This window comes from Dysidea avara, chromosome 11 (assembly GCF_963678975.1).
Source record: "Dysidea avara chromosome 11, odDysAvar1.4, whole genome shotgun sequence".
Taxonomy (NCBI): Eukaryota; Metazoa; Porifera; class Demospongiae; order Dictyoceratida; family Dysideidae; genus Dysidea; species Dysidea avara.
Window position 1 is genome coordinate 10,591,998 of NC_089282.1, and position 24,272 is coordinate 10,616,269.

A 24,272-nucleotide genomic window follows, 5' to 3' on the forward strand; every position below is an offset into this window, starting at 1 on the left:
AGATTTGGGTGTGGCCCATGAAAAAACATCACCCAAAAACCAGCCTCACTTTTCCCTGATATGACGATGAGGCAGTGGTAAAACTAACCCCAAACAAGCCTTCAGATTGACCCAAAATGCTTTCAACAAGTTGCTATGGAATTTTTAGAAAATTATTAAATGAAATTTTCTACTGACTGACTAACTGACTGATGCCTTCAGACAAGGCTACTGGCTTGATTTTTTCACTGTTTGACGTCGCTTCAGCCGGACATGTGCCTTTAGGCATACCACAGTATGTACAATGCATTTTTCATGGACTTACCAGTGTCCTCCTTTGTGTCCCATTCATCTTTGCTGACAGCGAAAAGTGTCGATTTGGCAGTAGCACGTGATGGCTTCCCTTCATAACAGAAATTGTCCATATTTTTCATAGTGGCTACTTTGATTGCAGAGGTGCTTTTCGAACAGTTCTTGATTTGTACTGCTGTGTAATGAGTTGAACATAGCTGACAATGAAGCATAATGGATACTTCACTTTTCAGATGGTGATTGATACCTGGGGCGCACGGCACCATTTCTTTCTTTTGATGAGGTATGTGTGGGTTCAACAGTCATAATAATTTTATTTTACAAAAAAAGTTAACAAACAAGTGCGAAATAAATTTGGAATTTTCAACTAGAAGAGGGACCATAGAACATCGATAAAAAGTACTGAAACAAGCTGGAGTAGTGCACAATATTAAATCACAGTACAACAATAAGCAGTGTTATATTCCTATTGTGCATTTCCACTATGGTACAGTTGGGATATAACACTTCCTATAGCACAATGGGTTCAAGAGAAAAATACAAACAGTAGATACTTTATGGTGCAACATAACTGTAGATATGACTGCTACAATAGAATGAAGGGATTGAAACTGACTGTTATATAGGATAAGTGACTGCTCTATTAGAGTACAAGTACACAAAAAAAACCCCTGGAATTTTCAACTAGAGTAGGGACCATAACACATCAATAAAAAGTACTGAAACAAGTTGGAGTAGTGGTATATCCCTACTGTGCTCAAGATACCATAACAGAAATGTAGAGTAGGGATATAACACTTCTTATTGTTTTACTATCATGCACTACTCCAACTTGTTTCAGTACTTTTTATCGATGTGCTATGGTCCCTACTCTAGTTGAAAATTCTAATTTTTTTTGTATACTTGTTTGTTAACCTTTAAAAAAATAATCATTATGACTGGTGAACCCATGCATACCGCATCAAAGAAAGAAATGGCGCTGCATGTCCCAGCTATATCAATTATCATCTGAAAAGTGAAGTATACATTATGCTTCATTGTCAGCTATGTTCAACTCGTTACACAACACTACAAATCAAGAACTGTTCGAAAAGCACCTCTACAATCCACACATACCGAAAGAAATGGCACCGCGTGCCCCACCTATATCAATTATTGTCTGAAAAGTGAAGTATCCATTATGCTTCAGTGTTGGCTATGTTCAACCCATTATACAATATTACGAATCAAGAACTGTTTGAAAAGCACCCCTGCAATAAAAGTAGCCACTATGAAAAATATGGACAAATTCCATTATGAAGGGAAGCTATCATGTGCTACCACCAAATCGACACTTTTCACTGTAAGCAAAGACGAATGGGACACAAAGGAGGACAGTGATAAGTCTATGAAGAATGCATTGTACGTACTGTGGTATGCCAAAAGGCACCTCTTGGACCGAAACAACATCGAACAGTGAAAAAATAAAGCCCATAGCCTTAGCCATTATCGAGTTACACTTGTCTGAAGGAATCAGTCACTCAGTTAGTTACTCAGTCAGTCAGTCAGTCACTAGAAAGTTCCGTTAAATAATTTAAAAAAAAAATTCTGTAGCAACTTGCTGAAAGCATTTCGGGTCAATCTGAAGGCTTGTTTGGGCTTAGTTTTGTCTAACCAATGCTGCCTCATTGTTGTCTGGGAAAAGCAAGGCTGGTTTTGAGTGATGTTTTTTCATGGGTCACGCCCACACTAATGTGATCCCTACTATACAGTATTATTGTACTGTATCTAAACAAAAACAGCAAAGCTGTAAAAAACGAGTGTGCCCCCCAAAAAGGCCAGGGTGAAAAAGATGTGAAATCCAAGGTGGTGACCAAGAAATGGCTGTGATGGTAGGATAAAGGCAAAAATTTTAAGTATGACAATTCAGGTGAATTTGTGTTGCCTCCTCCACTAGGATTCGGCACCAAATTCACCTGAATTGTCGTAATTAAAATTTTTGCCATTAACCTACCATCACAGCCATTTCTTGGCCGCCACCTTGGATTTCACATCTTTTTTCACCATGGCCTTTTTGGGGGGGGGGGGGGGATGCACACTCTTTTTTACAGCTTGATTGTTTTGGTTTAGATATCACTTCTTTTTGTATTGCAAGCCACAAAACCGGCCATAAACTGGCTTTGGTGCTACAGGGTGATCTGTTCATAGCTGAACTCTCTACAGGATGATTTGTTTGCAGCTGAACTATCTACATGGTGGTTTCTTTGTAGCTGAATTCTCTACAAGGTGACTTCCTCTAGCTGAACTCTCTACAGGGTGATTTGTTTGCAGCTGAACACTCTACATGATGGTTTGTTTGTAGCTGAACTCTCTACAAGGTAAATTCTTCTAGCTGATTTCTCTACAGGGTGACTTGTTTCTAGCTGATCTCTCTACAGGGTGATTTGTTTGTAGCTAAACTATCTGCAGGGTGATTTGTTTGTACCTAAACTCTCTACAAGGTGATGTCTTCTAGCTGATCTCTCTACTGGATTACTTGTTTCTAGCTGATCTCTCTACTGGGTGACTTGTTTCTAGCTAAACTCTCTACCGTGTAATCTGTTAAGTTTGTAGCTGAGCTATCTCTTGTTTCTAGCTGATCTCTTTATAGAGTTATAACTTTTTGTATAGCTGAACTCTTTACAGGGTGGTTTTTTGATTGGTTGCTGAACTCTCTATGCGGTGACTTGTTTGTACTACAGAGTGACTTGTTTGTACTACAGAGTGACTTACTTGTAGCTGAACATTGTATAAAGTAAATGTTTGTAGCTGATCTCTATAGGGTAGCTAACTTATATAGATGAACTCTTTACTGAGTAGCTGAACTCTCTACACAGTGACTTGTTTGTAGCTGAATTCTCTACAGGGTGACTTGTTTATAGCTGAATTCTCTTCATTGAGACTTATAATGTTCTGAATCTCTACAGTGACATATTTGTAGCTGAACTCTCTAGAGGGTGACTTGCTTGTAGCTATAAGATTAACTGTTTGTAGCTGAACTCCCTATAGAATAACTTGCAATGTAATATAATTCTATAATGAAGTTATAAATGTAGCTGAATGCTCTATTAGGGTGACTGTTCTATTAGAGTATCTCGATCTCGCATTTGCTACACATAGTTGGCTTTTGAATCATACCTCAGTGGTTTGTAATCCGATTCTTCTGTACTACTGCAAGCATTTTCTATGATAATTATTCCAGCTACATACTGATTTTCAGCTCATTGCTCTAAGCGGTTTGCCTGGTAGGCATGAAAACTAATAGTTTTGTTATTCATAAAAATTGATCGCGTAATTGTGACACAGGTTGGGTTTTGTGTCATATCTCGATGGTCTTTATCTCGATTCTTTTCAAATCACAAAAAGGCACTCCTACGATAGTTACTCCATCTACACAGTAATTTTCAGCTCATTTCTTCAAGAGGTTTACCCCATGAGCGTGACAGACCTTCAACCTTATTTTACGCAAATAATCGGTTATAACTCCATGAATGTTCATCGAATTCCTACCAACCTTGGTACTGAGATTGGCCTTAATGAGCCCATTAAATATACCAAATTTCAGCCCAATTGGAGTACGCATTCATGTTTTATAGCGGATTTTGCGAAGTGTGCAAAAAGAAGAGGCAGAAGTAGTAGAAATAAAAACAAAGAAAAAATCCCAGACTTTGGCTGCTTGTATCGCGGAAATGGCTGGAGCGATTTTCTTCAAATTTGGAATGTGGACTCCCCTACCTAGCCGGCACACCTGTAGCAAATTTGATTTCAATTGGATAAGGGATCACGGAGCTACAAAGGTGTGAAAACCATGTTTTCTTTCTTCCTGTTAATATACTCACGGTGTGGCACGCCGGCTTCTACTGTGTATCTTGATCTGAGCATGTCCGCAAATGAACACACAGGACTTAGCTATTTTGGTGACTATAATGGTATAACTTCATAAACTCTGTAGGATACAGTAGCTAGCCAAAGATGCCACTGTGCTTTAAAGTGATTGCTCTATTAGAGTATCTCGATTGTGCAGTATTTTATAAGAGACTTACTTCCAGCTTTAGCGTCCCCACTCCAATAGGCTGACAAGCAGGCAAAACTGGGAATTAGTGGTATTTAATGTCACTGTAAACAACCAGCTGTTATAAAACATGACTAATAAACACTAACCCATTGTACATCTGTTTCCCAGCCCATATTCATGTCAAATGCTAAACTGTTTTGATTGACATGAAATAGAATCATCACACCATTTCACTCACCAGAACAAAGAGGCATAACTGTTACACTCTTCAACATTGATCATATCACAGCCCTAGGCTTTGTAGTTTTCTCAAACATTAATTCACTATTTCATTATTTATTTATGATGTAACCTCGACTGCATTTCTTATTATTCTTAGTACTTGGTTATATAACAACAATTATTATTATTATCACTAGGACTGGGTCACATACAACTGAATACATGTACGAACAGGACAACCTAACAACAGGGCAAGGCATATACAGTGTTCTGGAGAATAATACAAAAAGTAGTTACTTCCAGTGGTGCAATATAAACACTTGTTATACAGATACATTACACCTACATAGGTCAGTATGATTTCCTAAGCTGGTAACTGTAGATGTGACTGCTACAACAGAAGGAAGGGTTTGAAACTGACTACTATAGTGGGGCAAGTGACTGCACTATTAGAGTGCATACCAATCTGACAAGTGTGCAAGATGAACACACAGGACTTAGCTACTATAGTAACTTCAATAGTATAACTTTTTATGAAGTTAACTAAAGATGGCACTGTGATGGCAAATTAAAAGTCTGTGCTTTACCACAGTTAAGTGACTGCTCTATTTCAAATTTGAGTATCTTGATATTACAGTGTTTCACTTCCAGCCTTCTTACATTATTTTGCAAGCGCCTTCTATCCAACAGGCCAATGAGCTGGCAAAATCCAGCGTTTAATAAGTTGTCTGTTTCAGCCTGTCATCTCTCTAGGATAATGATTTTATAGTCACTGTAAAGTGCTAATAATAATAATAACAAGTGCTAATTATACAACCAAGTACTAAGAATAATACGAAATGCAGTTAAAATTACATCATTAATAATGAATGAAATAAATAAATAATAAATAAATAAATAAATAATGTTTGAGAAAACTACAAGCCCTAGAGACATGAAATAAGCGGGGATAGATTTGCCTGTGAGTGAAGGCACAACCGTATAATAAGTAAGCCTTTTTGTGCTGATGACTTTACCATACGTGTAATTCTATATAATGCCCGGCTCCACACCCTTGTTTAATTACAGATTGCTTGAAGGAGAAGATTAGTAAACGTCCGCGGAGAGGCCAGAGGCCACTTTACTGGTAAACAACAACATTACAAGTATGTTTAAATGTTTGTAACTGTGCATTTTGTGTGCAGGATATGCGCTCCAGGCGTCATGCAGTAAACAACTTGCTGATGACCAGTTGGGATACCAGCTGATGCGCTCATAAACAACCAGCTGGAACAACAAGGTAATGAGTAATGTAATACTTGTACTGGTGGTAGTTGTATTACACATCTTCATCCTTCATCTGGCTTGCTAGCTGCAGGAATTATTTTCCACTGGACTTATCTACTATACTGTGAGTCTGTATAATAGCTAAACAAGAAGCCGATGCAGTATAATATACAACAATGTGTAACTATCTCCTGTATGTTGTGCATTGCTGTATGCATAATATTACAGACTGTGATCACTGTGCCAATGCCACACCGCTGATATAATGGCACATCACCTGTGGCCTCTAGTTACAACAGAGTCTGTTGTGCCATATTGGCTTGATTGGGATCAATTGTTAATTGTGCCTTCACCATGTCCCTTGTTCTGCATAGCCTAATTTCACTGCTGAGTCATCTTGAGAGACACGTCACACCTACAATATAACTAACTTAACTTGGTTTTTGTGTAGGTTGTGTTTTAGTATTGTGGTTTTCTGATGCCAGTTAAACTCCCTTGACTGTGTACGTATGCATATGTATCATTTCCACCATACACGCACACTGCTCTGAGTGCTGCCTATGGCACTGTTTATACTTGCCCAATGGGTAGGTTGCAACGTTGGTGTATGTACTTGGTTGTATGTGACGCGGTCCTAGTAATAATAATAAATAATAATAATTTTACATCTAGTTGTAATTCCAGCATTGCTGTGTGTATATTTAATAATAATAATAATAATAAGCCCAGGAATATCATTGTAGGGTATTGTCTGGGTAACTATTTTTACACAAAATTTAATCACTATCTCTCTGTAATAAAAATTAACAATTAGCTACTGAAGCACAAAGGTTAATAGCTACTTACTCAAGCTCCGAAACTCTCTGTTGTAGCTAAAAAATAAATTAAAAGGAAGTCAAGGAGTGCAAAGGAAATGTTTCCAACATGTCGGATTGCCAAAAGTTGGCAATGTATATACTATCTCATGGACGGACATTGTGTACGGCCTTCCGACACAGTGGAAATAACATTTTAATGTGTGCATGAATTTATTAGGACACTGGATATTGTCAAACTAGAGGCTGTGATAGGTGTGGAAGTGGTAGCTGACATGTGTACCAGGTTGGTTTTGTCAAGTTTTCAGAGGAACGGTGGTGGAAAGGAGGGTTTTATTGGTCATGCTAGATAGTACAACAGATCAATATACTCCAATAGAGTAGTCAACTACTCTCAAGAACTTTTACAACCTGTTCAACAGTCACTAGTATATTAAAAATTATAAATTTAAAAAGGAAGTAGGGATCCAAGCGATAAAAGTAACAAGAGATGAACAACGGTAGCAAGAGACAGCATAGCTCAGTAGGAAATCCCTACTTTGGCATGGTATAACAATTATTTTCTGTTCAATGCCAAAGTAGTGATTTAATGCCAAAGTAGGGATTTCCCTGCTGAGCTATGCTGTAATAGCTACCATTAATAGCTAGTGTGTGCCCTCTGCACCTTGTCTCTACTTTTATCTTCAATCAGGTTAATCTTCTTCCTTCTCCATGCAATGAAACCATGTTGAGGCATTAATTTTTTTTCTATCAAAACTTTCAGTGTACTTAGATGTCAGAAATTGATTGAAGTATTTATGCTTGGTAGGTACCTGTAATGTCACGGTAGGTTGAATGCTACTCCTATTAACACCATCTTGGTGGATTAATAACAATTGAGCACTGAGACCAAACCTCTTAACAATCTATCACGATGACACACCCTTTATTATTGGCCTTAGCTGTATTCATAAGAATAGTGACACACACCCTCGTAAATGAAAGGCTGACTCAAGATACTTTAATACAGCAGTCACCCTAATCTAACCCAAAACAGCCAAGCTGTCAAAAAAGAGTGTGGCCCTCAAAAGGCTATGGTGAAAAAAGATGTGAAATCCAAGGTGGCGGCCAAGAAATGGCTGTGATGGTAGGTTTATGGTAAAAATTTTAATAACAACAATTCAGGTGAATTTTGTGCGAAGACCAAATGGCACCAAAATCACCTGAATTGTTGTTATTAAATTTTTTACCATTAAACTACCATCACAGCTGTTTCTTGGCTGCCACTTTGGATTTCACATCTTTTTTCACCATAGCCTTTTTGAGGGCTGCACTCTTATTTGACAGCTTGGCTGTTTTGGATTAGATTTCATTTCTTTTTGTATTTGTATACCCCAAAGCCAGCCTATGGCCGGCTTTGGGGGCTTTTTAACCTATCTTTTTTCTTTACCACAGGAAGAAGAAAAAGATGAAGCATATTTTAAATACTTAAACTATTTCTGATTTTATCAGTAAATGTACTAATCACATAGTGATTTAATTTGCCATACATTAGTCTCAATAGTAGGGGTGCAATTTATCCCAAATCGCATGGCCTTATTTCTGTAATTGCACTGTAAAATAGCCAATAAAATAGCAGAATAACAGAAGCCTTTTAAGTGCAACAAGAAAGTGATATAATGAATAGCCAATCAAAGAAGCTTACAATAGAAGCCTTTTAAGTGCAACATACGCAGACATTTTGAGTAGCCAATCAAAACTGCTGACATGTGAAGCCTTTTCAGTGCAACAACAAATGATGTAATACAAAGAAGGATGATGCAATCACCTAGTAGAAGTTAATGGCCATATAGAACTGGATAGATGTGTACTACAGTACTACAAACCACGAAGGGTGGTCACTACCTGATTAGTAGGCAATCACGTGCAATTATGGAATAATTGTACTCGTAACAGCCAAAATTGCACTCAAATGTGTGATTACCTATACTAATACCATACCTGTTTCACTGCCCATACAAAAGTCTCAATAGTAGCAGTGAAATTTATCTCGTATTTCACTGACAGCAGTGAAAAAGTTGTAATTGCAATTTCATTGGCTAGAATTTATGTTAACAATGTAGCGCCAATTAGTGTCGACGCGTGTTTAGTACATAGTGACAAATTGCGTACATGGCAACGCTAATGCACAGTATGCGTATATGCAGCGAGTATGGTATTAACTGGGAATAGCATGGGTAGCAGTGAAATTTGGGATAAATACCACTCTTGTTGTATTGGAAGTGGTAAATTTCACTCGGCTTTGCCTTGTGAAATTTATCCCCATTTCCAATACAACACTCGTGATATTTATCCCAAATTTCACTGCTACCCATGCTATTACTAGTACAAATTATATATATATACCATTTTCAAACCTCATTTCAATGGGAATGTGTATAAGTGGAATAATAGCACTGCTATCAGTGCCCAGGAATGCATTAGTGAGAAATGGAGGTAGGTATATACAACCTCTATTCTCATTAATACATTCCAATCATTCTCAGAAATCATCTGATTTCTTTGATGAAACTGTGTGATCTCCTCTGCTTTAATATAGTGACACTTCACAAGATCGATAGTGGGTTTTAGTTTTGTAAAGTGAGCCAAAGCATAGATCATGGATTTAGGGAAGAAGATAGTTTGTTGTTTTACTGAATGAAGAAGGCCACAGGTTAGTTTGTGTTGTGATTGCAGTAGTTCTAGTTACTTGGCAATGTCCAGACACTATCTTTGTGGTTTTTAGCTCAATTTCTTTCAAACCACAAAAGGTTTGAGGTTCAATAGTTAACCTATTCACCCACCAATTTTCAGCTTCTTCCCGTAAGCGGTTTACCCTGTAGGTGTGGGGGGAGGGGCTCTATTGTGAGGGAAGGGACTCTATGTGAGGGGAGGGGCTCTATTGTGAGGGGAAGAGCTCTATTGTGAGGGGAAGGGCTCTATAGTGAGGGGCTGTATTGTGAGTGAGGGGCTCCAATGGTATTACAGCATACGTAGCTCGGCAGGAATCCCTACATTGGCATGTTATAACAACTATTTTGTTGAACTCTTTTCCGACAAAAGCTATGCTGCACTACCTTCATCTCTTGTTTATTGCTTGGATCTGTACTTTATTTTTAGTTTTGTTCAGTTTTTTTGTTATAGCATACAGCTACACATGACATGTGACTATTCTAATACGGTGACTGCTGTATTAGAGTACCTCAAGTCAGGCTCTAGCCTACTTAGACAGATCACTATTCCTTATTTTCACTGTGCTATTATACAGCCAATCAATAAGAGGAGTGGTCATCATGTTCGAGTAAATAGATTACTAAGAGGTATGGCTGCTTGATCGTTAGTAATCAACCAAGATCGTTGTTGGGTGGTCTCAAGCCTATTGTAAATTAACAGGCATCTACTGGGTATCCAGTATCTTTTACAGTAGCATGAGTGCTTTAAGTAATAGTTGTAACATGGGTATGAGGGCTTTGCCTGATATGTATGCCTGACTGCCTGAGGGCCACAGGCATGAGGGCAGAGGGCATACATATTAGGCAAAGCCCGAATGCCTGTGTTACAGCTAATATGTAACACTTAATAGGCTGATAGCCTGTACAGGGCGATCAATCAACCAAACCAATATGAGTGCAGCCACTGGATGTATCATATATGCATATCTAAAATTTTTGATTATGAGTCAGCAGCTAGTACGTTCTGGTTATGATCGGTTATGATAAACGGACATATCCTAGAGATATCACGGAGAATTTCCGTTATGCGAGTTCAATGTTTTAATCAGTGCTATTGAATCATTTATGGAAAAACTACACAGTTCACTAAAGGCCTAGACAGGTAAGCTTGCTTGTAGAGTAGTTACTCCATGCAGAGTGGTAGCTTCATGATGGGGACGTGTCTGTATTCGAAAACGTGCGGAAACGATCGATGAATAAGCTATAGCACTAGTTTTCACAACATTTTTCAACTCGTAGGATGGCGAGGATAATAAAACGCTCTCCGTCTGAGTGGTTTTCATAGCGAAATCCAAGTTGTGCATCCTAATCACGTGAGGGTTGATCGATCCCCACAATCGATTTCAGCATCAACGTCTATATAATTACTGCTCAGTTGTAGACCGGCTACATACGAAATGTAGCCCGGGCGGCTCCTTTGATCTGAGGTGTGAAAGTGTTACATATAATTTTGTGGCATCTAAATATGCTGCAAGGAAAGGTATGGTTTTGTTGCATGAAGAAAGACAATTACCAGCCTGATCAAAGACAAAAGGAAAGACAGGGCACAAAGGGCGCGCACTCATCGGAACCTCAAAAGGAACATCCCACTGGTGAGTTTGCTACAAAATGGTGGCTGCATGCTGTTTTGTTTGGCCCCCAGCCTTGTGACCATGGTCAGGCAGGAAGGTTGGCAGGCAGGCAGGCAGGCAGGCAGGCAGGCAGGCAGGCAGGCAGGCAGGCAGGCAGGCAGGCAGGCAGGCAGGCAGGCAGGCAGGCAGGCAGGCAGGCAGGCAGGCAGGCAGGCAGGCAGGCAGGCAGGCAGGCAGGCAGGCAGGCAGGCAGGCAGGCAGGCAGGCAGACAGGCAGGCAGGCAGGCAGACAGACAGGCAGGCAGGCAGGCAGGCAGACAAATCAGTGATTTTCAGGCAGATGAATTTTTATCTGGCTGCCTGTAAGTGTTTCTTGCTTTTAATGCTGTATTTGATGTTAGATGTACTAATATTATTCTGTAAAGGTAATTTACGTAGGACATTACTAGGATGATTTTTAAAGGTGGAATTTAATGTGGTATGCATCATTTTGGGGGGATTCCTACTTAAACAGTACTAACATACTGTTTGATACAAATTAGATATCACTGAGGCGATCTTTAATTATGTTGATGGTAAAGTAAACAGACAACAACCAGTAACAAAAGTGGTACAGGAAGGACACAAACAGGATGTGGAACAGTATAGGAATGTACTACAAACTGTTACCAATGACTAAGCGGCATGAAAAGGGGATGTACAAGAGGATGGGGTTTGTTAACTTCCCAGCACAAAAGAGATCATGCTATGTGAGGAATCAAATAATACAGACGGTTAATTTTCATACTCAGGAAATATAGCTACTATAATTGCTTAGCAACTACTATTTAATGCTATGATATTTTTTTTCGTTGGTCTAGTGTAACTCAATACATTAGTTATAATATGCTTCCATCATGATGACTGTTCCTGGAAAAAAAATCAAAGTAAGAGATCTACAGAATTTAAGTATATAGCTACATACACCACATTACAAGTGGATATCTCTGCCATAGAAAAGTACAATGCAGTGTAGCATGATGACTACTCTTGGAGAAGCAGGTGTTACCACTATGCTTATCTTATGTAATTGGCCCTCTCTTAAGCTCATACACTCATTTCATTAACTAGGTTTCAATTGATGGATTTAAACTCTCAAAAGGTAGTGATAAAGATGGAATCACAGCTAGATTACTAATTATCTTGTTCATGTCACACCCATTAACACTTAAACTTCACCTTCAACAATTAGATCATGGAACAATCTTCCAGAACACATTGTCAACCAGCCATCTTTTAATATTTATTGCATTATTACAAGTATAAGAAAAAATTAGGAATTTTAAACTAGAGTAGGGACAAGTAGTACCACGAGAAAAAGTACTAAAACAAGCTGGATTGGAGTAGTATGTGATGTCCAATTGCTGTAACACAATAAGAAGCAAATATCCTTACTGTGCATTTCATTTATACTTGTTTGTGAACTTTTTCTGCGAGTTCATGACTGCTAAACACATTGTATAGTACTGCAAATTAATCTTTAAAGCAAATTAATCTTCAAATGAATCATTTAGGTTGGTATATTGGATGTGTACATGGGAAGACCCCTTTTCACAAAACCGGTCACAATACACAATAAGCACTATATACGGGTATATGCAGTAGTCAGCAAATCTTTGTGCCAATTAGCTAAATGTAAAACACACCACATAACTATTATAGCTAAACAGTATTCACTTAGAAGTTCATCAAGTTATCTTACTAACTTTGTTTACATGGTAATAGCAAGAGTTCATAATAGCAAGAGTTCATAATATATATATATATTTATATATATTATGAACTCTTGGTAATAGTAACACTTAGCTATTATAATAATAGCATAATTATGTGGTTTACTTGACACATCATGTGAAGAAACACAAAGAAAGTTATGAAGGAAAGCATATTATCAGTCTGGATAATGAAGAAGTGAACAAGAGAAGCAGCTAGTGCAGGGGCAGATCTGGGAGGACTCTGGGGACTCAAAGGGTTGGAACCCCCATTTGGCAGACACCTGACTGAGTCTAACTGCTGATCAAATTTTTTTCCCAATAAAACTAAAATTAGTTTATCAGTCAAAAAAAACACTTATTATATGACAAAACACTTACTTCTACCTTTGCTTACAGCAATAGTAATTCAAATATCACTCGAAAGTGCTATCTTTCTGTGATAAATGCCTCTAAAAATAATTATCGTCATTATCTTCTAGGCTTCAGTTACATTTCTAATGGCCTAAATGGTAAAGATTTAACAGTGAAACATTGCTGGGGAGTCTACCATTAAGAGTGGAGCTTCCCCTTTTAGAAGTCTGGATCCCAGCGCGCCTGCATGTAGTGAACAGTTCCTTGGTATGGTCGCAGCAAACGTTCAGAAATGCAACACTTCAGTGTCTCTGATGATATTGGACAGCTCACTCAGTACTGCAATGTCTACAACATGTGTCCACGGGTGTACATGTTATGCAATACTATATTGTATAATGTTGTCACGCCCATTGATGGAAGCCCTATTATCAATGAAGAACTTTCACTGGTACAGAAGGATAAAAGTCAACACAATAGTGCGTGCATTGTATGCTTACCAATGAGCCAAAAGTTTCTTCTTAAATGAATTTAAAACATTTTCATGAAAGAAGTAGGGCTGTAGCTCTACCCAGTTTTCTGCTATGCTTGACTGAATGCATCAGGCAGGCAGTAGAAAATTCTGTCAAATAAAAATAAATTCTGTAGCAACTTAACAAGAACGTTTCTGGTTGATCTGAAGGCACTTTTGGGCTTGATTTTACTCAACCAATACTGTCATGTCATTATGAGGAAAAATCAAGGTAGGTTTTAGGGTGATATTCTATCGCGGGCCATGCCCAATCCTTCATTGTCCCTACTATATAGTACTATTGTACTGTATGATAAATTTGGTATATCTGTGCATCATACTCTGTACAGAGTTTCCAAACAGTAATGAAAACATATACAGACAGTACATTTAAGTGGGACAGTTTCCTGCAACACCACTTATTACAGTTATGGCTTCTATTTATTAACAAGACTCAGGTTTGTTGTAATGTGAGGAAGGCAGTATTAACTTTCAACATTTTAATGCATGAGAGTAACATCATAATTTTTTCTCTAAAGCTGCACAGATGCCAGTTCCCACTGTAAGCATTTATTTAATCAGCATGATACCAAAAAAAATCAAAACAAAATTGTGGTATGCACTAAACTATGTTAAATACTAGAATATGTTACTGGGATCATGTCAAATACAGTCAGTGTCATTATATTTCTACACTTATGCATGGCAACAGCCAATACATCATCTGCTTCTAAAAGAATACTTGCAAAAGACCCATGTCTATAATGTAACACTTTGCACCTCAGATCAGAGGAATTCCAGAGGATACATTTGCCATGCATACTTCTTTACGGGGAGACATCTAAATGTACACTAGTGTACATTGAAATGCATCCCGGGAAAGTGGTTGAACTTCTAAAAGAGCAAGCCACTTTCATCAAAGCAAGCATGGCCTTGATGTGGATGAGGTAGTGGTACCACCTTCTGTTTTGTTTTATACAAGCTCAAACCAAAATTGATTGTGGGAATAAATTAATGCTCATGTGATGATTACCTCAAATTGAAGTGCTGCCACAAGAAGCACACAAATAAAGGTGTTTCAGTATCCTTGCTGTTCTACAAGTTGGGTTAATGGTGAGAACTAGCATTACAGTGCATTCACAAACGTTTCAGCACATTTTTGAATGTGAACATGCCCACATTATGGATGGCATGAGATAATCACTCTATAATTAAGCTTACCCCTTTAGGTCTTTAGCATACATTGTGATTAGTCTTTAAACAACATGAAAGCATTAAACACTTGTAAATTCCCCGAAATTTACCCTACTAGACTATTCCATGATATCTGTAGGACTACTCGTCCGTTTATTATAACAATCGCAGCTACAACATTACTTGCTGCCTAACCATAATCAAATCTTTCAGGCATGCATATAAAACAAATCCAGTTGTTACACTTGTATTGGCATCAAGGCTATCAGTCTGAAACGGAAGTGTTACATATTAGCTGTAACATTGGCACTCGTGATTTGCCTATATGTATGCCCTCAGCCCTTGGGCTTTTGGCATACATATTAGGCAAATCACTCATGCCCATGTTAGAACTATAAAATGTACAAGTGGTAACTATTATTACATCAATATGAATATAGTCAACTTTGGTTTTCAATGCATAATACATACAGTAGCTTATTCAACTAGAAGTATGTCAACTAAATGGAATAACATGAAAGGGCACCACTAAGCATTGGGATAGTTCACTAAACCGAGATATACAAGAAAGAAGTAAGACAGCTAACTCATGAAATCATTTGAACTGATATTTTAAAAAAGAACTTCAATCATGTAAAATAGAAACATCTAAATCACCTAGTTTCCTCTCTACTATGACAACCTAACTTTGATATCCAATTCCATCCCATTGAAGGAACTATTAGTCTACACAGTAAGGTACTGAAACACTACAAATCCATCAGATGAAGTATAAACTTAACATATTAAAATTCTTAAAGTAAGGCATAGAGATTTAACCATGAAGCAAGAAGGGAATGCTGGTGTAATCAATAGGTTCGCGGTTACTTTGAGTGAACCCACAAATTGCAAATGAGTCAATTAAGGATTTGTGGGTTTACCAATGTAACCACAAACCTTGTTGATTATGCCAGTGATGTGTTTAATGGGTTTTATAATCAAATTAAAGCAACCTCTATTCCTTACTTACTATGTATAGTTAATGTACTTTTAAAAGAATCCATTGGAATAAATTGTAAGATACCATAGTAGCTATAGACTTCTATACTAATGACCGAAAGCACACACAAGATGCTACATAGACACTGATATGAGATGTGCTATTCCTGATTAGCATGTCAATACTCTGCATCACATGCAGTTATGCCATGCAGGGGTGGACTCTACTGAGCATATGTCATATGATTGGCTCACTGGTAGTAACATCAAAAGAGATACATAATATAGTTGTTCATGTTAGTATTGTATCCACTGGGTATACCACACTGCAAAATCTATGCTTTAGGCATGTATGAGTGCATGTGGCTTCCCACAAACAATATGTGGCCCCACAAACAAATGTAGCATCTACAAATAAGAATTATTTCACACAGCACATCATGAACATCCTATAGTTGTAGAGCAGCTAATCTTGCATGTACACAACATTGAAAATAACAAAGTGAGATAGCTGCAATGTGTATTGGAAACGATGCATTGTCAGCATAGGGAAAGTAGAATTCTAGAAAAATGGAAATAGGATTGGGAAACAGAAATGATCAATGGAAATTGTCTGATAAGACAATCATGTCAGCCTACAGGTTGAATTTTACAGCACATTGCTACTTTGGAGTATTGTTGGATCCTTTTGCTAAAACAACCTAAAATACTCTAAATATTAATGCCAAAATAGTACAAATGTAACTTAAAATATGGTTTTTCTGATTATTTGTAGATAAATAGAAAAGACAGTCAAAAGCCAGTATATACAAATACAAAAAGAAATGATATCAAATCCAAAATAGCCAAGCTGTGAAAATTACATTAGCACATCAATTTATGATATGCTTTACTTTCAATGTTCATCTATATTGAAGTCACTGACACAGTCGTGACACAGAATAGTACAATGAATTGCACAGCACTGGAGTTTTTGTTTGATAACAAATAAATAATATTACACGTAATCTATGCAGCAAACTTTTGTGGCATAATCTATTGACAATTGTAAACAATTGCAGTGGAAGGCAGTTGTTGTGTACCAACAAAAGGAGCTGTATACATTTTATTACAAATTGCCTATATAGCCATGAAAGTGCTTATATAGCCATGAAAGTGCTTATATAGCCATGAAAGTACCTACATCATTTGACATCACAGTAACTTTATGGCAAATATGTTCCTATGGCCTTTATTTATTAATTTATTTAAACTCAACTGCTGAATGGGTTCTATGCAATAACATTAACTCTGAATGTTTCATTAGTGAGAGCAAGTATTAGTAGAAATAATGCTATACATATACAGCAGGTATATGATCGAAATGATAACTAGCAACAGAACAGATTTATGAAGGCTTGTGTGATTTATAATATTATTCACTAGAGGTGTAAGACAGACATCACACTGAAGACATACATACTATGGCAACAACCCATATAGCACCTGCTTCTAAGGGAATACTTACAAAAGATACTTGTATGTGGCAACTATTATCACATTAACTTCATTGATACACACTATGGCTTTGACAAGAAACAATGCACTCATTCAACTAGAAGCAACAGATTCAACTCAATTAAAGAAAATAGCATCACATGACAGAATAGCACACACTAAGTAATGGATTAGCCACTCCACTGATACATATGTAACTTGTAGGAAAGTAAATTGTAAGAAATTGTAGGAAAGGTTGTTAACATAAGTGTAAGATATAAGCTGATTTATTCAAATGTGACAGGTAGACAACTCATAAAACCATTTTAAGGCTTTAGGTGCAAAGCCATTGATGTGCTACCTGCAAATCACTTTTGTGCAACAAGAGAAAAGAAATGATACACAAAAGGACAATACCATTATAGTAGTAGGTACACACTGTATATTGTATAGCCAGATAGTTTGGTAGGAGGAAACTTGGTGAATTTGTCACCAAAGGATTTTGGTGAGCGTGAATTTGTTTGTAAAGCTAATACATTTGTATTGGACAAACGATTTGGCATACAGTACGATAGTAATTGTATAGTAGGGACCACAAAGGAGTAGGCGTGGCCCACAAAATAACATCACCCAAAAACCAGCCTCAATTTTCCCTGACGACAATGAGGCAGTATTGGTGAGGTAAAACTAAGCCCAAACAAGCTTTCAGATCGACCCGAAACGCTTTCAACAAGTTGCTACGGAATTTAAAAAAAAATTATTTGATGGAATTTTCTACTGACTGAGTGAGTAAGTAAGTAAGTAACTGACTGATGCCTTCAGACAAGTGTAACTTGATAACGGCTAAGGCTACGGGCTTGCTTTTTTCACTGTTTGATGTCGCTTCAGCCCGACAGGTGCCTTTAGGCATACCGCAGTACAGTACGTACAATGCATTCTTCATGGAATTATCAGTGTCCTCCTTTGTGTCCCATTCATCTTTGCTGACAGGGAAAGGTGTCGATTTGGCGCGAGCACGTGATGGCTTCCCTTCTAAATGGAAATCGTTCGTATTTTTCATAGTGGCTATTTTGATCGCAGAGGTGCTTTTCAAACAGTTCTTGATTCATATTGCTGTGTAACGGGTTGAACATAGCCGACAGCGAAGCGTAATGGAAACTTCACTTTTCAGACGATAATTAATAAAATTGGGGAGCAGCACCATTTCTTTTGATATTCGTAGATTTTAGAGGTGCTTCCGGAAAAGTTCTTGATTCAAAATGCTGTGTAACAGGTTGAACATAACTGACAACCAAGTGTAATGGATACTTCACTTTTCAGACGATAATTGATATAGCTGGGGCATGCGGCACCATTTCAGATGTGGTATGCATGGGTTCTCACCAGTCATAATAAAATTATTTACAAAAAAAGTTTACAAACAAGTACACAAAAAAAATTTGGAATTTTCAACTAGAGTAGGGACCATAGCACATCGATAAAAGTACTGAAACAAGTTGCAGTAGTCCATGATATTAAATCACAGTAAAACAATAAGAAGTGTTATATCCCTACTGTGCATTTCTGTTACGCTATCTTGAGCACAGTAGGGATATAACACTTCTTATTGTTTTACTGTGATTTAATATCATGGACTACTGCAACTTGTTTCAGTACTTTTTATCGATGTGCTATGGTCCTTACTTTAGTTGAAAATTCCAAATTTTTTCGTTTACTTGTATTTTATTGTCAGGCCAAAGAAACATCTCATTTTAAAATAATGTAGCATTTACCATTACTAAGGTACAATAACCAGTTAGTTGTAGTCAGATAGTCAATCAGTAAAGATATTGTTATATAAGAAAAGTTAAGTTTTGCATGCTGTATATGTACAAAAATTTCTAGGTATGCAATTTTGGCAGATTGACAATTTTCATGTTTTATTTTCAAGAATCACTCTGAGAATATCTATTATTAGAAAGCATAGAACTAACCCTTAATTTTCAAGGATGAAAATTTTGCAGACCGCACCATGTAACTGCAAAAATTACATCTCTCAAAATTTTTTACATAAATGGTAATTTCTACTATTTAATACTACAGTGCTAAAATGATAATAAACTTAAGGTAGTGTCTATATCAGTATAAGTACAAAACACATCATTGTGGAAAGTATAATGAACACTTTTTGAGTAGTTCCTATTGGCTCTATACAGATATCACTAAGGTAAACGACATGATACTTAATTATGTTGATGTTAAAGTACCTCACAACAATCAGTGACATAATTGGCAGAGGAAGGATACAAACAGGGATGTGGAACAGTATAGGAATGTACTACAAACTGTTACCAAGGACTAAGTGGCAGTAAAAGTGGATATACGAGAGGATGGGGTTTGTTGATTTCCATCACAAAAAGAGATGATACTATTTGAGGGATCAAAGCAACACATGCCATATTCAAGGAACTGTAGTTTCATACAAGTTAATTCCAGGAACCGTCATCATCTTGGAAGCTATATTATGATTAATGTTTTGAATTACACTAGACCAACAAATTAATACCATAGTATAAGTTCTAGCTATCAAGTAGATGTTGTATTATTTCTAAAAACGTTGCTTGCTAAGCTTATTATAATATGCCTTGCTAAACATCATTCAACCAACCAAATGCTTACAGCATAATCCAGTTTGTTTTTGCTTTGCAACATTGCATACAACACCTAATTAGCTACAATTCTATGCAATTTGAATTTCATTAGTTACTACCTTATTTCATTGTCACAACTTGAACAAATCACCTTACACCACAAAAAGTATCTTCTCAACTGTTTCATAGTTTGTTTATTTGGTTTTAAAAGTCAAATTCACTAAACAAAGCTACTAATTAGTTCTCAATTTTCATACACGTACAGCAAAGACACGCACCCTACAACTCAAAGTGATACACCATTTCTAGAAGTTTAGTTTTTCAGTTGTTACAATGCCCACAGAGCTGATATGAAGATGGGAACATACAATGTATGCAGGAGTAAATTATTGATCCACTAATCATAAAAATTTGATTATAGATACCTATATAACTATTCTTTACTATTATGGAATCTATATGGCTTCATGTTTCCTACGACCTGATGCTGATTTCACCTACTGGGGTTTAACTTCCATTCACTACTTGTTTTTCATGTGACTTCATTGGAATAGAAATACGAACAACATTCTCAGTAATTACTTACATCCCTTAAAGGAAGCAAAATTTACCATTGAAGCAGTACAGATTCATCAGATGCAGTATAAATAGGACAGTTGAGTTCTCTATGGCAGCATTAAACCACTTCACAGCCTAATTAAAAATCAACCTTCGAATCTAAATGTCTCTACAATTGATATTATGTTTGATAATCACTTTGACTGTAGCATGTCAATGTCTAGAGAATGGCTCAGTCACAAATGGGAATGTCGTATGTATGAGAAATGGTACACTTGTTGCAGACAGTGGAAACAACAGTGCTTGCTATGATGCAAACTACAACAGTGCAGAACGATTTCGATTATTTAGCATTGATTGCTGCAATCAAGTAGCACAAGAGAGTAGGAGAAAATTTAGTGCAATATTTCAGAGTATAAAGTTTGGATCCTTGATAAATGCAGCAGTAAGTTACCAAACAAATTGTTTCAAAACAGTATTTAAAGTCATTCCTTTTGTCTTTACAGCTACAGGCACGCTACCCGGAAAATTTAGTTCAAACAAAAGCAGCTACTCATAATATAAACAGTGCATTAATGAAATTTTCCAGCACATGCAAGAGATACACTGATGTTATGGCTTTGAAGAATCAGTTTCAATCTCATGTGTTCAATAGTAATCTAACATCTGATACAGCATCACAACTCACTCAGTTTATCATCGAGTTGCAAACTGCAGCAGTTAACCTTCAAAACATTGAGGTAAGTAATTTTTAAGAAAAATCTAGCATTGTTATTATAGCTATAAGTCTTCCACAATATTACTCTCTGTCTCTTTTTATTACTATAGCAAGAAAGTGGTAGCTCATGTGTGGAGTTCACTGCAAGACAATACTATCATATCTACAAATCAAGATTTGGAAATGACGTACTTCAATCACTTAAATACAGATCAGATAACTGGGGAAGTAGTGTAAACATCTGCTGTAAATGGGGACAGTATAAGTGAAAACATTGTTGATCGATTAATTAAAGAAGCTCTTATAATTTAAGTGATTTTTATTTGCAATAGAATTTTATATTATTATAATGTGATTTTTAAAACTAATTTGCTTCTTTTTAACCTTTGAAACTTTGTATAATTGTACTTTTTAAATAATAATAGCTAGTCGTATCTCATAAACTGAATGTCAATAGAGGATCAAGTCAGTACTGGGTTTGGATTTTCCTCTACCTTCAGCAGTTTTAGTGGCAATGTTGTAATTTTCTGTATTAATCCTTTTCAAGGGTCCCATTTGGGATACATAAAGTGAGAAGTTATTCATGTTAGTATTGTATCCACTGGGTATACCACACTGCAAAATCTATGCAGTAGACATGCATGAGTGTATATGGCTTCCCACAAACAATATAAGAATTATTTGGATAGTTGGAAAACACGGATGCGGACAGGGATATTTTTAAAACACACTTTTACATTTATAAAACAGTTATTTGTCATGTTGTTTTTACAGCAGCATTCACTTCCAGACCCAGGCGTCGATCTTGCCATAACGCTTATCCATTTATAAACGCATGTGCGAAGGATAGACTAGAACTCTAAGACCATATTATAGTGTTGTACACGTGCTTTAGAAATCTGTCATAGGGATTAAGCCGGCATGTCCCAACCTAATCTCGTAGGCCAGGTTCTTGAAACCCTCAATGCTTAGTATAAGCGCCTGCGCCTTATGTTAAAAAGCGTAAGATTGTGGATTTGGCCTGCTAAGCTAAGTTGCATGGGGCATACAAGCTAATCTATACAATTATATAACTCTGTATTAGACTTTAGAGCATGGGTACAACACTATATGATCTGTGAAGTTCTGGTCTAGTCCTTCGCATGTGCGCTTATAAATGGAGAAGCGCTATGACAAGATCGATGCCCGGGTCTGGAAGCAAAGGCTGCTGTAAAAACAACATTAGGTATGAAAAATAACTGTTATATAAATGTAAAAGTGCTTTTTGAAAATGTCCATGTCCGCGTCTGATCGTATCTGTCTTTTCCAACTACCCAAATTATTTCACACAGTACATCATGAACATCCTATAGTTGTGAGTAGCTAATCTTGCATGTACACAACATTGAAAATAACAAAGTTAGATAGCTGCAATGTGTATTGGAAACAATGCATTGTCAGCATAGGGAAAGTAGAATTCTAGGAAAATAGAAATAGGATGGGGAAACAGAAATGACCAATGGAAATTGTCTGATAAGACAATCATGTCAGCATACAGGTTGGATTTTACAGCACATTGCTACTTTGGAGCATTATTGGATCCTTTTGCTAAAACAACCTAAAATACTCTAAATATTATTGTCAAAATAGTACAAATGTAACTTAAAATATGGTTTTTCTGATTATTTGTAGATAAATAGAAAAGACAGTCAAAAGCCAGTATATACAAATAAAAAAAGAAATTATATCAAATCCAAAATAGCCAAGCTGTGAAAATTACATTAGCACATCAATTTATGACATGCTTTACTTTCAATGTTCATCTATATCAAAGTCACTGACACAGTTGTAACACAGAATAGTACAATGAATTGCACAGCACTGGAGTTTTTGTTTGATAACAAATACATAATATTACACGTAATCTATGCAGCAAACTTTAGTGGCATAATCTATTGACAATTGTAAACAATTGCAGTGGAAGGCAGTTGTTGTGTACCAACAAAAGGAGCTATATACATTTTATTACAAATTGCCTACATAGCCATGAAAGTGCTTATATAGCCATGAAAGTACCTACATCATTTGACATCACAGTAACTTTATAGCAAATATGTTCCTATGGCTTTTATTTACTAATTTATTTAAACTCAACTGCTGAATGGGTTCTATGCAATAACATTAACTCTGAATGTTTCATTAGTGAGAGCAAGTATTAGTAGAAATAATGCTATACATATACAGCAGGTATATGATCGAAATGATAACTAGCAACAGAACAGATTTATGAAGACTTGTGTGATTTATAATATTATTCACTAGAAGTGTAAGACAGACATCACACTGAAGACATACATACTATGGCAACAATCCATATAGCACCTGTTTCTAAGGGAATACTTACAAAAGATACTTGTATGTGGTAACTATTATCACATTAACTTCATTGATCACACTATGGCTTTGACAAGAAGCAATGCATTCATTCAACTAGAAGCAACAGATTCAACTCAATTAAAGAAAATAGCATCACATGACAGAATAGCACACACTAAGTAATGGATTAGCCACTCCACTGATACATATGTATAAAGAAAGTGATAGCTTTGGATACATTAAATGAAGGGTCAATAGAAAAAAGGGAACACATGCCAATTAAATAATTAGGCGACTGTGTGGTGGGGATTAAATTAAAAATTTGGACAAAATTTGAAATTTGAGACTTGCCATGAACTTTTAAATTCTGTTATTTAACTTAGTGACAACATTTATTAACATGTCTGTTTACACTATCATTACATATAGAAAAACTAAAATGGTACTTGTCCCCTTTTGCCACTGATTGCTTCCTATTGCCACTCATTCAAACTGTTCCTTGTTTGTTTTTTAAGTTAAATTATACATAATGTAAAATGGAAACTGTCGAGGAAAATCTGAACCACTTAGTTTCCTCTTTACTACGACAACCTAACTTGTAGGAAGTAAATTTAGGAAATTGTAGGAAAGATTGTTAACATAAGTGTAGGACATAATTTATTCTAATGTGACAGGTAGACAACTCACAAAACCATTTTAAGGCTTTATGTGCAAAGCCATTGATGTGCTACCTGCAAATCACTTTTGTGCAATAAGAGAAAAGAAATGATACACAAAAGGACAATACCATTATAGTAGT

General features: G+C 36.6%; 1 protein-coding gene across 1 annotated transcript in view; it reads right to left on the reverse strand.

The window, feature by feature from the left end:
* The window catches only part of LOC136237995 (uncharacterized), a 174,129-nt gene that overhangs the window by 48,943 nt on the left and 100,914 nt on the right, over nucleotides 1–24,272 (reverse strand). The window lies entirely within an intron of this gene.